Here is a 7649-nt window from a genome sequence, read left to right on the forward strand (position 1 = left end):
AATATACACATAAAAATACAACACAACAAAAATTATACTGTTTAGGTCTTTTAAAGTAATTATAGGACCTAACTCACACAGCAGCTAGAAAAATTATCATAGGTTGTAGCTACTGCCACCATAAGAATTGGTTTCAATTCAGCCTTTAATGAGATCAGCAATTTCTATTCATTTTCATGGGTACCTACTCCTGTAATGAAAAGGATTAATTTGAAGTTCCTAGAAATGCATCACCTAGCTCATGTAGGAGGGTAGCTAGTCTATGGGCCATAAATATAATTTTTTCAAGTGCTAGGTTGACTATTTCATTAAAACAGATGATGTTTTAGTATTTCACATGCAAAGCCATTCAAGGGCTGTGTAAAGCAGAATTTTAATAAAGGATGGATTTGAAGAGGACCAGATTTCATAGAAGGTAATCATTATTTACTCAAATATACACTGGTCTGGGTGGGTAAAAGCTTCTTTTGGGGGAGCAAGAGGAAAATATTCTGAGTCCCACATCGAAGATAGAAAACGCAAAAGCAAAAGTCATACTTTAAGCCAAGACTATTCTTTAAAGTAAAAGATAGTTATTTGTTTAACACATTTCCATGTAAAACACCTATAATGAACACCTATAATGTAAGTTTAGATATCTGGGAAGATGATATGTACATACTGTAGATTAGCCTCTATTCTGACCTCATAAGCTCATCTCTGATGTTTAATGAACATTTTTAATTCCATAGTTAGTTCCATTTAAATAGATAGCATTGACAATGGGAGCCTAATGCTATATGAAAATGTAAGGGACATAAAACTGACAGCAGGCTCCAGAGCACATGTCCTTCGAACTCCCTACAGTTAGCCATAGTGCCACTCCCTACAGAATATAAATGGTACGCATATAAAGATGAAGTAAGTACTTCATCCCAATTTGATCAGATCATGTAGAGACAGGACAAAAGGGTAGTCAGTTTCATTTCTCATTAAATTAGAGACAACTGGCCTCTCAATGTCTTTCATTAATTAGAAGTGTTATAGGCTTCACTTTTTCTAGATTTATCTTATGGATGAAGAGTTGATTAAAAGTATGAAAGTTGACCATTAAAAATTCTTAAAATATCAAGAATTATTTATAAAACAGTGACAACACATCTAATTTCTGAAAGTGGAAATCATGCAGAAAATGATTAAGTGTATATGTCTTTGAAAATTATTTCCAGAATCTGTTTTGAATCTTAACACAGTACTCATCATCTTTCAAGTGAATAATAACATATAATGATTCTTGGCCTTGCCACAGAAATCTTATCCTTGACTGATATCTTCTGTGACATCTGTAAACCAATGCCAAGAGATCAGCAGTAATGATGCACCAAACCGCAATCATCCATAATGCACTGAGCCTGTTGAGGGTTATAGTCCTTCCCTGCAGCAGACAGGTAAACAGGGGCATTCGTGAATGATATATAAGTTCTTCTGGTGTGCCAAACAAAGGCAGAGTGTTTATCTTCCTAAATACTTATAAATCTCATGCAGCATAGATATATGATGCCCTCAAAAGACAAAAACAAGAGTAAAATTGGAAGTTTAAATTGAAGTACCTCATTTCTTGGGTTCTGGGAGTGACACTACCCAATTTGATCATCTATACTTGCTCTAGTGAATGTTTTTGTACAAACAACATTCAATGAACAAAAAGGAATATTTAACTTATTTATTTCTAGAATGTTTACATACAAACTCAGAGTATTTATTTTCTTCTCAAATTTTCACCTAGCTGTTGAGTGAATATCATGTTAATCAAAACCAACAAAAAAAATGTCAGAATATCAATGTTTTCTTAAATAGCTAAATTGTTTTGAGTATTGACTTAGAATATATTTATTGTACATGTTACAAAATGACAATGAAGATTTAGAATTTAGAGAGATTGAAAACCTGAGAAATCTGTCATCTAATTCATTTCCAACATCCAAAAATCTGGATCTAACATTAAGAGAACATGCTAATATAATATTTTAAGATAGGCTCTAAATTTAAAGATATTACTTCAGCTATGGTATGCTACGCATCAAGTAAATGAATCTTTCTGAGTAAATCTCTGTATACCTTCTTGTACAAGAAAACAGCATCACATTCTGCCCTCGAGTTCTGATTGAAAGGGAAGAAGATTCCCTTCACTTCTATAGTCCTCATACAAGTTAAGAACCAATTAGTAAGAGAGCTGTTTTGAAAGAGAAAGGCATAAAAGGTTTCCTTAATTTACTTATGCGTGGAGATCTTCATAAGAGAATAAAGCTCATAGAAATTATCCAAACATGGTGCTGAATTAGAATAGCAAATTCCAGGGATACTGCTAAAAGATAGTAGGTATGAGAATAAGAAGAAGCTAGTGAGAATAAGGATTACTTCAGAGTTCATTTACTAAGATCCAGTGCTGTGGTGGACCAGAGAATGACACTAATTAGGAGGTGTGACCATGGAGGAGATGTGTCACTCTGGGGGTGGGCTTTGACATCTCTATGCTCAAGCTCCACCCAATGTGTAAAGAGAACCTCCTCCTGGCTTCCTGTGGAAGAAAGTCTCCTTTTTGGATGCCTTCAGATCAAGATGTATATGCAGCACCATGTCTGCTTGTACGGATGCTGCCATGCTTCCTGCCAAGGGACTGAACCTGTGAAACTGTAAGCCAGCCCCAATTAAATGTTGTCCTTTATAGAAGTTGCCTTGGTCTATTCACAGCAGTAAAACCCAAACTAAGATAGAAGTTGATACAAGAGACTGGGATATTATTATGATAGCCCGAACCAGGCTTTTTTGGAGAAATGTCGATTTGGGAACTTTGACAAGCAGTGGAATGTTTTATGTTGGACATAATGGGCCATCATAGTGGAAAACGTTAATGCTAAGGGTTATTTGAACTGTGGGGGTTCAAGAGGTTTCAGAGAAAAAGAATGTTAGTATGTGGCCTAGAGACTGTTTTTGTGATTTTGGTGAAGAAGGTGGCTGCTTTTTGCCCTTGTCCAAAGAGTCTGTCTGAGGCCAAAGTGAAGAAATTTAGATTAATTGCATTTGCAAAGGAAATCTCAAGACAACCTGGTATGCATTTTGTTGTGAGGTTACAAAGTTAACTCTAATGAATAGTAGTGCTTTAACGAAAAGGAGTAAGCTGAAAAGGTAAAATTACAAAATGTAGGCTTTAACTATTAAAGGAGCACAAAGAAATGGAATGGAGCTAAATCCTTTGTTCAAGGACATTAAATGTAATTAAGGGAGTGGTGACCTAGAGGCAAAAATCCCACCCAGCTAAACTTATTGTTTATGCTTTTGCAGTTGAACAATGAATAGTTATAACAGGTTAGTCCTAATTTTGACCTGGTTATTGTTTTCATTTGGACATTTAATCTGGAGTAAACTACAATCTGGAAATGGAGGGCATACCTGTGAGTTAGAAGACACAGGCTTTTGATCAGGATCTTGAGGCATAGTGGCCCTGAAAACATTAGACCCAGGCTTGGTGGCATACACCTTTCTTTTATTTTTTTTTGTCAGTTTAATATAAATAATCTATTAACAATAAGTTTACTGACCAAAAATACCATTAAAGTTTCTAAATGCTACCACAATAAATGGGGCAAAAGAGTCTTTTTTTCTCTATACTGTGCAATAGCTATACATTATATACATGTCCTAAGAGCCTGGTCTGTCCCCAACTCTTCACTTTCCTTCTGTGTTATTCTGCTGTTGCTGTTCTACCAGGGCTTCCTGAAGATGCAACTGCTTGCAGGAATAGGGCTGCCAGTGTAGATAGAATCTGTTGAATCTGCTGTGTGTCAATAAATTTCATACACTGAGCATTCACCAGCTCCTTTAGAAAATGTTGGAGCAGTTCTAACATATGTAAACACTGAGAGTACTTTATTTTATTTGGCATATTCTGGTTCTTTCCATTAAAGCAAACACTTAATTAACAAAGCTTTGTCTTTGAAGTAACCTCTTTGGGCAAGAAAATTAAGGTAATTTGGATTCGCCAAACACTGTACAAATTCCAACTCCAGCTAAAACCAAAGTCATTTTCCAGCATCATCTGTCTTTATAACAACAGGCAGGGCTATAGCAAACAGGGAGGCACAAACACTACCAATGCCACTGAACAGCAGCCTCCAATCAGTGGTACAAACCTTTAATTCCAGGAGACAGAGGCAAGCAGATCTTTAAGTTCAAGGCCAGCCTGGGACAGCAAGTTCTAAGTAGAGAAAGGATTAAGTCCCTCTGTGATGGTATAAGCTTTTATTCCCAGAATTTAGGAGGTAAGCATTCAGATCTCTGAGTTCCAAGTTAGTCTACAGAGCAAATTCCAGGACAACCAATCTTAGGCAGTGAATGAAATTAAAGAAAACAGAAAGCTGGTGAAGATGTAATAGAACAAGGGGTCCATGTTCCAGTCCCAGCAAGCAGCAGAACTTGGCATCTTTGACCAAGTGGCTCTGGCTTTAGAGTCAAGAATAGATGTAGAACTCTCAGCTCCTTCTCTAGCACCAGGTCTGCTTGGATGCTACCATGTTACCCACCAATGAGCAGAAGCTCTGAAACTGTTAGCCAACCCCAATTAAATAGAGTCCTTTGTAAAAGTTGTCTTGATCATGGTGTCTTTTCATAGCAATGAAACTCTAACTAAGATATGTGCAACTAACTTACCAGTTACCAGCAGCAAAGTTTGTTTTCCAGCCTTGCTGTGTTCAGGAACTCTCTTCACAGTATAGCATTCAGGATGCAGAAAAAAATGAGTGGCTCTTTCTAAGTCTAACACAAGAGTCATTAGTTTGAATTAATCAGTATGCTAGTTTTTCCAAATTTCTTTTTTGACCAGGGTCTCATGACATAGCCCTCTGTTCTGTAATTTGAACATGTAACCAGGATGGTCTTGAACTCATAGATGTCTGCCTGCCTCTTTTTCCCAAGTTTGGGGACTAAAGATACAGACCACAACTTCGGGCCCAAGTTTATATATTTTATATATAACATATATGTATAAATACATTATATATATATATATGTAGAGAGAGAGAGAGAGAGAGAGAGAGAGAGGGAGGGGGGGAGAGGGAGGGAGAGAGAGACAGAGAGAGAGAGAGAGAGAGAGAGAGAGAGAGAGAGAGAGAGAGAGAGAGATCTAGGATATATGCCTGTCTCTGGCTCCCCAGTAACAAGATTTGATAGATAGATAGATAGATAGATAGATAGATAGATAGATAGATAGATAGATAGATAAATTTGTTTTTAGCTGTTGAGGCAGCATGTATGATGAGAAGAGCCTGTTTGATGTTAGACCAAGTGGCCACATACAACATTTCTACTTTCTAGGACTATAAACTCAGGCTGTTGCTTTATCACTCTGATACTTAGTTTCCATCCATAAAATGGGGTGAATAATTCATAGGGTAGCTATAAAGATTAAGAGAAGCAATATATGTGAAGTGGCTAGTATATTGCAAGCACTCAATAAATATTAAATGTCAGCATATTTTATTTCCACAGGTACAAAATAATTCAGCGAATGAATCAGTAAAAATTAAAACTTTTCCATAGTTTTAAATATGAGGCAAGTGCCAGTCGTAGTTTGGAAAATTGAGAACAAAAAGATTAGGAGAAATCTAAGATACAGATAATTATTATTCACTACCATTGAATGCCCATATGTGACAAACTTCACGTTCTTAATGGCTAGAAGCATAGTAGACTAAAGGTCATAACATTTGTTGTGGAACTCACTTAGTAAAGAGGTAGTTTATTACTGGCTGCAAAGCATCAAGTTACATACATTTCGCTTCACAATTAGATAGTATGTGCAGCGAAATAAGTCAGATGCTGGATGGCACCGCTGCATCTTCCCTCACAAGTGTGCATGCTGCTTTAAAAATGGTGACCAAAATCTATAGTAGAAAGAACTAGAGACTTGGATGGGGAAATGGAAGGTACATAGAGATTACCTAACTGACAATCAAAACAGTTAACTAGAAGGATAGGTACTTGTGCTCTATAGAACAGTGGAGAGACTCATTATTAACAATAATCTTTCACATATTTTAGGAATAAGTAGGAAAACTCAATCAAAGTCTTCAAACAAAAGCAACAATAAAGAGATGGACCCATTACTCATCCCGATTTAATCATCACATACTATATGCATGTCTTGAAATAGTGCAATGCATCCCATTAATATCTGTAATTATTGTATATTAATCAAAAAGTTTTAATTTAAGGAGATAAAAAGACTTGCTACTTTGATGTGATCGTTACACACAGTATAAATCTTTCAAATTACTGCATTATACTCTGTAAATTTGAACAATTAAAATAATTAATAAGAGAAGAAAAAGGAGTCCAGTATCATCCCTTGCTTTATAAGTGTGTAGAAAGAAAAGCTGAATCAAACCAAAGTCAGTGTATAAACTGAATTTTTGCTGTCCTTAATAGTATATTGTTCTCATACTCATTGATTTAGCAGATGTATCTTGAGCACTGACAATATGCAAATTCAATGCTAATTAGTAATCACAAAGTTAATGAGAGAGCTTATACTGATGCATACATTCACAAACAAGTACATATACTGACAATCAATTGAAAAACAAATATTGAATAAAATGAATAAAGTCAAGTGGATGTTGACAGGTAGATATGATGACAAAGGATATTGTAGGGTAAAAATAAATAGAAATAAATAAAAATAAATGTCAAGAGTATAAGGACAAGAGAGCTGGTATATCTTCTTGCTTTATCCTACAAACCCTACCATTTTATTAAGGCCTAATAAAAATTATAAAGAAAATATCATCTCCTTAATTATTTGTCCTTATGCCCTTTATTTTGCCTTAAGAAATTAGGAGTTTTCTCAGCTCAGGAAAAAAAAAAGAGTCTCAGCAAAATTAACACCGTAGGACTTCATGTACTATTTGGTATCAGCAGTCACTAAAGTAGTTTGTTTTGGACTATAGCAAGTAAGGGAAATTTAAGAGATGGAGGAGATCAATAAAACGTCATATCAATGACTAAGTGAAATAATACAGACATGTAGAACCATTGAATAAGTGCACAGCATAAATTTGGGGGATGAATTTGTGCACAGCATAAATTTAGTATTTAGTACTAATAGCAATACAACATCAAAGATAGGTAGGTTCTGGTACATATTTGCATATACAAGATTAAAACTGAAAAGACAAGGGATTTAAAAGAGATTTTGAGCCATGACAGGTGTGAATTAAAGCAAAACAATATGGCTTATTTTTTTAAATAAAAGAAACCAAGGAACAACCCAATGTAGGCAAAAGAAAGAAAATATAGCAGTAGAAAACAGAAGAAAAATAGAAGAGATATAGAATGATTTGTTGTTAGAGGATTCCAGAAACAAGCTAGAAAGAAAAGTGATGGAAGAGAACAGAGGAGTGGGGAGATGGCACACTCTGTAAAATGCTTGCTGTACATGCATGTGGACCTGAGTTTGGGTCTTCTGAACCCACATAAAACCTCAGGTGAGGTTAACATTCTGCAATATTAGTACTGGGGACAGAGACAGAAAGATCCTTGAAGCTAATGAGCCAGAATTCTCTCTCCCTGTCCCTGTCCCTGTCTCTCTCTCTCTCTCTCTCTCTCTCTCTCTC

At 35.7% G+C, this 7649-nt stretch overlaps 1 pseudogene; it reads right to left on the reverse strand.

The window, feature by feature from the left end:
• Positions 1-3705: 3705 nt before the first annotated feature.
• Positions 3706-4807, reverse strand: LOC114611527 (annotated as a pseudogene).
• Positions 4808-7649: the final 2842 nt, after the last annotated feature.

Source organism: Grammomys surdaster, unplaced genomic scaffold (genome assembly GCF_004785775.1).
Source record: "Grammomys surdaster isolate TR1022 unplaced genomic scaffold, NIH_TR_1.0 126115, whole genome shotgun sequence".
Taxonomy (NCBI): Eukaryota; Metazoa; Chordata; class Mammalia; order Rodentia; family Muridae; genus Grammomys; species Grammomys surdaster.